This window comes from Aulonocara stuartgranti (assembly GCF_965226115.1).
Source record: "Aulonocara stuartgranti genome assembly, chromosome: 4".
In the NCBI taxonomy this organism is placed as follows: domain Eukaryota; kingdom Metazoa; phylum Chordata; class Actinopteri; order Cichliformes; family Cichlidae; genus Aulonocara; species Aulonocara stuartgranti.
This window is the reverse complement of record NC_138942.1, coordinates 36,523,845-36,534,110: the sequence shown is the minus strand read 5'-3', so window position 1 is coordinate 36,534,110 and position 10,266 is coordinate 36,523,845. Positions and strand designations below refer to the sequence as shown.

Below are 10,266 nucleotides of genomic sequence, written 5' to 3'. Positions count from 1 at the left end.
AACCTTGTTGTAGCTGCAGGTGTGAACACACTGATCCCAGATCAGCTCTGCTGTATTTGTAACATGAACATTTCTGCTGCAAAGCTTCAAATGTTCAGCATGTTTCTCTGTTTCCAGTCTATAGATCCAGTCACACTTTCTACCTTCACCTGTGCAGTAAAGACTGAGAGCAGAGCTGAAAGCAAGCGTCCAATCAGTGAGCAGCATCAACACCTGAGCTTCATTCAGACTCTGTTATTGAAGATGTTGTTGGTACAAAGTTCATCTGCTGCTCACATGAATCCATGAAAGATTTATTTCACTGATGTTTCTTCAAAGCTCATTTCAACCTGTTGAAGTCATGAATGAAAGTGCAGACTGAGAGTGGATCACATGATGTTTGAGGTGTGTCATGTGACATGTTCAGTATTGTCACACATGTCTAGATTGTCCCTGATATCATAACTGCTCAAACACTGATGATTATATTTGAAGAATTATTCCTGATGGCAGCAAAGTTTGAATGGAGCTCTCTGTCTGTGCTGATTTGTCGCCCTCTGGAGGTCAAAGCACAAACTGCATGATGTCACTGTAACCACCACAGAGACAGGAAGTGTTTTTATGACTGAAACACTGAAATGATGCTAACGGCTGTCCTTAGGCTCACTGACAGCAGTGCTGATGTGTTCATGTCAAACACTGGCTCAGGTCAGACTCCTTCATCCTTCTCCAGCGTGAGGCCGCCCTCAGACCCACAGGAGCTCTGACCTTTGACCTCCTGACCCTAACCATTTTAGTCTTGTTGCATCTGCAAATCCATCCAAACTGTAGCCGAGCAAAAGAAGCTGGAAGTTGTTCTATGAATGATGTTGTTGAAGGAGCTTGGAAAGAAAAGCGTCTGGACTTCTTTAAGTTGCTTGAAGAGGGACATGGACGTCTTAACGCCCACTTACATCCTGGGACATTTGATCACAGGAAATCACATGATGGGGTGGGGCTAGATCTCACAATGGGTTCACCCAAAACCTTGGCTGATTGAGACCCACACCCGTTCTCACACCGTGGCTCGTGTGATTAGGTAGAGGATCAACAGGGGCTCCGTGTCCCTGAATTTAAACTGAATCTAAACACACCGTGCACAATGCCAAGTTAGATAATGGTTAAAAGAACAAGATAAGAATAAATAAAAAGATAAAATAAGGATAAGAAATAACTTAAAAAAATAAAATAAAAAGATAAATAACTGCAAATAAGTACAAATAAGTAACTGAAGACACGTGTGGTCTGCAGATGTCGATGTACATGGATGTACATGGAGTTTAATGTGCAAAATGAACTTAGTGTGCAAAGTGACCTGATGTGCAAACTGCAGTTTGAGGTCGGTCAGCTGTTCAGGAGTCTGATAGCAGTGGGGAAGATGGAGTTGTTGAGTCTGGATGTTCTACATTTCACACTTCTGAACCTTCGTCTCGAGGGCAGAGGTGTGTCTCTCCTCTGGACTCTGTGATGGTAGCTGCTCTGCAGAGAGGGCAGCGGGGTCCTGATGATCTTCTCCACAGTTGTTATCACTCTCTGCAGGCGTTTGCGGTTTGCAGTAGTGCTGCCGTACCATGCAGTGATGCAGCTGTCAGGCTGCTCTCCACAGTGCAGCTGTAGAACCTGCTGAGGATCTTGGCCAACATACCAAATTTCCTCAGCCTCCTCAGGAAATACAGCAGCTGCTGAGCCTTCTTGACCAGCTGTGTGAGTTTGAGTCCCTCACTGACTCAAACTCCTTCAGTGACACTTGCAGCCTTGCAGATTAGTTTGCTGATCCTGATGCATCTCTGGAGCTGATGCTGTCCCCCAGCAGACAACAACAACATAGATGCTCTCACTAGTCCACTTTACCCTCTAATCACATCTCTGACATCTGCAGGTTGCTCCATAGAGACTCTTGTGCAATGCCAGGTGTTTGTGTTTGTCTGTAGGTACACATTAGATATGACCATAGACGCACACACACAAGTGAACACAGCAGCACAGATGGTTTCCACCTGCTTCCCTCTTTCTTCACACAACTGTGAGGATGATGAAGAGGTTTCAGGACGAGGTGGTCAGCAAGCACAGGATAAAGCAGGGCCATGAAACTCTCTGGTGCAGCAGATGTTTAATCAGACTCAGCTTTAGGCTTCTTTTCCCACCTGGCAGCAAAGTAACAGCTTCACTAATGTGAACAGTCACAATGTTAAACGTTTCTATATCTTCATATATTTTTATCTGTTGATGCTGCAGAATAAAGTCTGTTAACAGAGTGCAGGATGTGTAGAGCAGGTCCAGCTCTCCCTTTACTGTGTCCACTTTCATCAGCCCCTGTGAAGTGACACAGAGTGCATGTGTGTCTGTCAGCTGTTGTTTGTTGTGAAGGATGGAACAAATGAACACACACTTTTAGAGAAATCTGAAAAAGCAACACGTGCTTGGGCTCCTTCTGTGCTCGTCTTCATTAATGCTGATCTTTCTTTCCTGTTTGTTCTTTGGCACAAGCTTCAGTCTTTTCTCCCAGGGCTCCTTCACACTTAGAAACACACCTACATTCATTTATACACAAACATCATGAAACAAAGGCTTTGTAAAAGAGGACACGAGATCCTCTCTGAACAGCACATTCATATCAAACACAGGACTGAACAGGATATACTGAGTCTGTGCTGTTTTCATTGTTACTTGCTGAGTATTTTTCCAGTGTTTGAAATGTGACTCAAGTCTGATTCTTCTACTGTGTGTGAACTCTAAGCAGCTGCATTAAACAGCTGCTTTTCAAACCAGGCTCAATCCTATGACTCTGTGAATGTAAACTTTTGTCACCTGCATGAATAACAATCCTTGATCTAGTCAGGACTGCAGTGCTCCTGTGATCCCAGCTTATAGATGGAGGCTAGCATGAGAGGCTCAGCAGCTAAAGCAGCACACCTGGGTCTCCCAGCCTATTAAAAGCAGCCCTTTGCTTCACCTGCTTCACTAAACATTATTATTATTATTTAAGCAGAGTGGTGTGATTGATGTAGGCATTGCTGTGTGACAGGAGGACTTTTCTTGAAACAGCTCGTGTGACGTGAGCTGACGTAAAAACAGTGATGTTAGCTTGATTCTCTTGGCTAAAACTATTTTAAAAAGAGGGTCAATCATGCAAATCTGCCAATAGAAGCCAAAGTTACAGCCCCTCAGAGTTTAAAGAGAAAAGGCCCGTTTCCAACACTCGGTTGTGCAAAGGGAAACAGGCCCACAGTGCCTGAGTGTGTGGGTAATTCTTCAAATAATATTCAAAAGCAAACATTTTTAAGCATGTAAATAAAATTCAATCATTTCTGCTCTTCAATACCTAAGAAATGAAAACTGGCAGATGGTCCCAAAATGTGAAACGCCTGGCTATCTGTGCATTTAGTGCTGCAAGTTTTCACTGTTTACCTTCAGAAGCATAAATCTCTGCACAGATAATGTTCATATGTGGATTCCTGGTTTTCTGCAGTTAATTGTGACCCAAAGCGTATTTTTAAAGTGGTTCCAGGCAATAAAGTCTAAAAATAAATACATCTACTTCCTTTTTCTGTGTTCCAGCCTCAGTGACTCTGACACAGTGCTGTAATATTTACACCTCTGATGAAAACAGAGTTTGTAGTTGCAGAGAAATACTCGACTCATTTTGGGCATTTACGAGCAGGAACCTCAGAAAGCCCCTCGCTGCTTCACTGGTTAAGAAGCAAAGCAAACATTAGTTCACAGTGATGTTAATTAAGGCCCAAAGTTTAGGAACGAACGTCAGCACTTCACTAATGAATGTAATGCTGATTCATGTGCTTGTTTTGTAATGTGCATGTTGTGCGTTGCTATTTCCCATATTCTTTGGCACTGATAGATGAAGAGTCTCAGGCAGGACCGAGGCTGCCAGCTGCTGACAGTGAGCAGGGAGAGAGCAGCAGAAGCTGGGCAAGAGCAGGGCACCTTCAGCCCCCTTCATCAGTCAGAAATCATTTGGGTGTCTGTGTGAAATGTCTGATTTTTAAAATCTTTTTGTAGACATATTTATTAAATGTTTAACAATTATATAGAAGAAAGACAATGTAAAGAACAAAACATGACAAAACCAAAATGAGTTGAAGTTATGAACTGTTTCTGAGAGACAAATAACACCAGGATCCTTTTTGTGTAGCTGACAGCTGGTAACTGTGCAGGGGCGGGTCTAGCAAAGTGTTGCCAGGGGGGCAGGTAGGGCATTAACAGGGAGAGGGGGGCACAAAGAAATACTTTTCTTTCTTATTCTCATTTAAAATGTCTCACTTTTAATAAATAATTATCTGAATCTTACAACAAACGTTTTCATCTGATGTAAAATGTATAGAAATCCATTATTGTACATAGTCATTTTTTAGGGTCCCATCATAATTTCTTCAGAAGTAAGTACTGCATATGATGCCAGTGTTTCCCACATTTTCTAGATTCTGCACCAGTACTGTGTGTAAAATGCATCAAAAAGTCCGTTTGATTCTTTCTCAGCTGTCTTTCTGTCTCCTTTCACTTTTTAAAGGTTGCCATGTTAGAAAACATATTTTGCCCTGCCGTGCTGTTTATTGATGTGGCAAATGAAAGGTTTATGAAAACATATCTAAATCTGTCATCAGTAATCAGCAATGATCATGTCTCACCTCTAGTCTCTGTCTTAATGTCAGGTTTCCACCGTGTGTTGTAGATGTTCAGGAGGTTAACTCGACCAACAGTCTACTTCCTGTTTAGAATACCAGGACAGGGAGGATGGTGCAGGTTTAAGTTTATTAGACTGATGCATGTATACCAACAAGACAGCGTCCATCACTGTGACAACAGCGTTTGTTTTCATTCAAAGGCTTCATGGTTTTTCCTTTAATACCTGGGGGGCCGGTCTCCAGTCAAAATGCCCGGGACCATTTTTTGTCCCAGTCCAGCCCTGGTGTCAGATCTGCATGCAGTGTCAATGAGACGATCAACAACAGATCAGACAAAACACTCAGGCGGACACTCCTCTGTAGAAGGAAACATGGAAAGTGTGAGGTAATCAGTGCACAACATCACTTTGTATTTCAGGCTGTTTTTATATAGAACTTCAGCACCAATGTAAAAGTTCTGGTTTTAGGAAGATGAAGAACATTTTCAGGAAGGATGCCGTCTGCAAGCAGAGCTGCTTGAACCTCAGCGCTGAGGTCCAGACTACTTCCTGTGAAGCCACGTGATGTAAATCTGCTGCTGTAACTTCACAGTTTACTGAAGCTAAATGCAACGTTACCATATAATCTGTTTTCAACAAAGGTTTCACTCCGTCCGGTGTTGATGGAATGATTCAGGCCGTACTCGTCAGGCTTCCCGTCGACCACACGCATTTCAGTCACAAACCCCGTGACTGACAACAAGGGAAACAGCAGAAGAAAAGATGTGAAAAATACTGGATGATGATGATGGAGGATTAACCGCGGTGGTTAAACTGTTTCCTGTCTTTGTGGGCGTACTCACAGGGAAGTTTCCAGGCACGTCAGTCTTGGTGGCTAAAGTCTCCATTTTCCAACATGTATCGCTACAGGTGCAAAGACACAACATTAATCATCAGTGTAAATATTTTAATGCTGTCCAAACGGTGTTTGCTTTGTCTGTCCTCTCGCGCTCACAGAGGAAACGAGGACGCCACCTTCAACCCATCTTCAGTTGGCTCAACCATGGCCGGACTTCCTGTTGGCTTTGTGACAGCAAACCACTTGAAATGAGAGCAAACTGCAGTCAAGCACCACTTACAGCAACCTGTGGACACGCAAATGGAAAGCACTGAGAATCATACAGAAGCATAAGAGCTGTTTATTGTAACACGTGTGTGTGTGTGTGTGTGTGTGTGTGTGTGTGTGTGTGTGCACATTAATAACACACTGATGTATGTTAGTTTGATTTATGCTATATCTGAGAAAACAACTGCAGAATTTTACATCAAAGTTTCCAAAGCTGATGTTTTGTTGTTCACTCTGTTTTATATTCATATAGTTTGTTGTTTTTAAATCAGTGGACAAAATAAATATTATCACACAAAATCCAGGGTGAAACATAACCAAATAACCTAAATGGTGAAGTCATTATAGAAGTACATGTTGCAAAGGTCAGCCTCCTGTATAGACTGCTAAACTGTCTGGGGGGGCCCTGCCTGTCATCGTTGGATAAGCTCCACCCCTTTTCCATAAGACGGAGACATTTGTATGAAAATAGATGGGCAGTAAAATAAAAAATAAAAAATATTATGGATGACTCTGTAAATCAAAGTCGGCCTGAGGCAGAAGCAGAAACCATGAGGAGCACAGCACCACTCCCAGAAGGGCACGAAGTGAAGCCATAGCTGCTGAAGAGTGAAGACGTGATGATGGAGGAGATCACAGATGAAGATCTGCTGCCTGCTGACTCTTTATATAGAAGAGTGAGACTATCTCCCCACCAGCAGCTGCACTTATACAAACCCCAGGTGCTGGGATGGCTTTGAACATGTGACATTTTCTGCAAACACATGGACAGTTTCATAACCACAAAGATTATTCCTGCAGCGGCAGAATCGTATCCACTGTGTGAGAGGTGAACGTCAGACAGTTCTTAGAAAATGTAGTTTCTCTTTAAGCTTTTAACGTCTCTTTTACCCCCATTTGTCTAAAACTACTTGACAGCCCTTCATGTCAGAGGTTTATTACCTGTGCAGGATGGAGCACATGGTCTCAGTCAGGCTGGACACGATCACTCCTACAGGAAGTAAATGTGATTTTATTTCACCTGTGAAATGATGAAAAACAGCAGAATAGCTCACGCTAACAAACAGGTGTTGAAATGTTTCATTTTCTGCTGTTTCACAGGTCAAAAAGGGCGTCGAAGCAAACTGAAGCTGAGCTGCTGCTGCTGTTGTAGTGCAGCATCTGCTGTGTGCTTCATCAGAGAACCTTCTGTACACAGCAGACAGAGGCTGCTGCCACTGAAGTCCATCTGCTAGAGAGCTTTAAACACTGGTTATTGAAGTGGCTTTGATGATACTGATACACAGTCTTTGCTGCTGTCACAGGACAGGGATCCACCAGGGAGTAGTTGTCAGGATAAAGAGCCTTCGCTTCTCTAAATATAAACTGGATACTTGTAGGAAACTTTGGGAAGCAGCATTTTTCCTCATATCGTCTAAACTGAAGTTAGCTCAGGTGCTTCTTCCATACTTGCTCTGCAGAAAGCCAAAGAGTTTGGAGCTCTGCAAACATTTGCAGCACAGCTGGATGTTTGTAACTTTGGTCACCTCTGTATCATCCCTCAGATTCTTTCTGCACAGCTTTGAAACCACGGCAGCACGAGTGATGCTGAGGAGACGTCCAGTTTAAACAGACCTTTATTCCTGGAACACAAACACATGAAGTGATGCTGCTAAAGAAGAACATTTAATCGCACTAATGAATCAAGCATCTGTATGTCTGTCAGTCTGTCAACAGTTCCTCTGATCGACTTCAGACTTGGTGGGTGTTTTGTTTTTGCAGCGGTCAAAGTCGATCAGCGTGTTGCTTTGTCTGCTGTAAATCTGCCTGTACAAAGGGAAACATGCATGTTTTAGATGCAAACTCACAACATGGCTGCATTTTTGTGATTATGTGTATTTTATATTGATTTATTCTATTATGTTTTGTATATGAATCTTTACAAGTGTGTCGATACAAAGGCTTGATTAAAACAAAGGTCTCAGCTGTGCTGTTAGGGATGCTCTCATATTTGTTTCAAATGTAATAAATCAAAGGATTTCAGGCTTTTCATCCTTTTTATTTGTTTGGTTCTAACAGCAGCTGGATAAAAACATGCAGGTGATGAATATAATTGTGTGATATTATGAGCATTGTGAATAAAGAAAGAGCAGAGATAGTAAAAAGGAAACAGGTGATGGACGTGAGATTTTCAGAACAAAAGCTCCTCAGTGAGACGATCACCTGGACACAAGGTCAGGCAGCTGGGACTCATCTAGAGAGCAAAATGGAAAAGTGATCTGTGCAGAACATCACTGTTGATTGCAGTTATTTACATCAGACTTCTTCTCTGAGATAAGAGCACCGTTTCTGGGAAAGATGACAGTATTTCCAGGCTGGATGCTGTTTGCAGGGAGAACTGAATGAAAGTCTCCTGCACCTCAGCGCTGAGGTCCACACCTGTGAACACAGATGAGGTCAATCTGCTGCAGCACGTAGAGCTTTACTGATCAGCAGGTTCAAAGGATTCAGCAGAGCGTAGAGTCAGAGCTAAATGCCACATCACCATAGAGTTTGTTAACAACAGCTTTCTTTGCCCTTTGTCTCGATGGACTGAATCAGGGATACTCGTCATACTTCACCTCAACCACGTCACTGAGAGACCCCAGCCTGACACAGCAGCAGAGATGATGAAAGCAGAAACAGCAAACAGATGCTTCAGTTGTGTTTCTCTCTGTGTGTGTGCGCTCACGCCCACTTGTGTGTGTGAACTTTCCACGTACCTCAGCTTGTTTCTCCAACATGAGCCATCAGGGCTGAAAAACATCACTAACACATGAATTCTTTCTCTTTTTGTTATCACCTGTGATCATGTGTCTCATGTTTCTGTCATTCACCAGTTCTTGTAGAGTTACGTGTAACTAGACTTCTGTGGGACGTAAATGATTGTTTTGTATGCAGATCTGTACAAAGGATGTAAACACTTGATTACAAAGGAGATCTCAGCTGTGTTGTTGTGGATGGACTTCAACGTATTTGTTAAAAAAGAGAATAAAGCAAAGTGTTTTAGCTGTTTGGGAGTTTTTGTTTGATTCCATTCAGTTTTATTTCTATGGAGTCAAATAATAAGAAAGGCTCTAGAACAGCCCTGAGTTTGTCCAGGTGACACTCCTCTGAAGAACAAAGACAAAGAGGAAGAAGGGGATTCGTTTTCAAGTCTTGTTTCTTTCAAAATAAAAGCTGAAATGTTTTGGAAGCATGATAATATTTCAGCCAGGATGCCGTCTCCAAGGAGACCTGCACCTCAGCGCTGAGCTCCACATCACGCCCTGTGAAAGCACAGATATAAATCTGCTGCAGTGAGAAGAACTTTACCCAACACAAGTGTAGAAGTAGACATTTGACTTTACCTACAACCTGTTAACAACAAAGCTTTCATTGCCTCTGCTGTTGATGTCATGTAGGACTAATCATACTTCACATCAGCCATGCACACGTCAGAGGATCTCCAGGCTTTCAGTAATAAAGCCAAGCAGATGATGTGAACATAGCAATAGTAAAACATGCATCATAATCAGCTGTATGTGTCGACTATGTGGCACCTCAGTCTTGTTGGCATGAAGAAAAGTTGTGTAACATGTAGCATAAGGGCTGCAAAGACATCATGTAGACAGCAGTCGTCTGTTAGTCGTAACGTATCTCCTGTTAAAGAGTTAAATGTGCGTTCTCCATCTCTGTCCTCTCACAGCTCGCCGTACACCAACTCCAGCTGTGGTAACCGTGGCTGTGCCCATCAACACGCTGAAGCTGAGACGCCACCCGTCACTATGGCGACTCCAATAGGGTTACCTGTCAGCTGTGGACGCATGAAAGGAAAACAGCAGAAACACAGACATGTTTACTGGAACATTTCCTATTGACAGCTTTATGGAAAAGTGGGTTTAAACACTTTTCTATGTTTTATTTTGTTTATTTATGGATTTATTGTGAAAGGAATTTCAAAGGTTTAATTTGACCTTTCCCCTGTTTTTCATACAGACTGGAGACGAATGGATGGTGCTTTCTTTGTTTGTCTAAAGATAATGAATAAAACTCTACACACATCTTAAACCACCCTCCTTTCTATATATTTTGTTATATAAATGGAAAGTATATAAGACACAAACTGAGCTTATATGATACTAAGGACCCTGGAGGTCAGTCCACCTTTATAATTCAGCACAGCCTGGAGTCTTGGTCTTTTCTTGGATGTTGGTTCCCTTTGTTTCCATCCTCTGTTAAGATGTTTCAGTAATGTTGAGGTCTGGGGAGGCCAATCCATGGCTGACGTCCTGTGATGCTGCATTAGCAGTTTGTTCATAGTGAAAAATGAAGCCACTGCCAATCAGACATTTGCACAGTGGATCAACTTCTGATGGTACTGTCCTGAATTCCACACCTATAATATGTTTGCACGTACTGATGAATATGTGCAGCTGATTTTCAGTCCAGTTCCTGTGTGACAGACGCCAGTCTTTCTGCCTGTGTCCTTCCTTAACAATAGAGC

At 42.5% G+C, this 10,266-nt stretch overlaps 1 long non-coding RNA gene across 1 annotated transcript; it reads right to left on the bottom strand.

Annotated features, from left to right (window-relative positions):
• Positions 1–5,275: 5,275 nt before the first annotated feature.
• On the bottom strand, positions 5,276–5,821 carry LOC309705052. Its single transcript, XR_014276461.1, has 3 exons — positions 5,652–5,821; positions 5,500–5,560; positions 5,276–5,389 (listed from the first exon to the last, which is right to left on the bottom strand). It is a non-coding gene; the product is annotated as an uncharacterized lncRNA (long non-coding RNA).
• Positions 5,822–10,266: the final 4,445 nt, after the last annotated feature.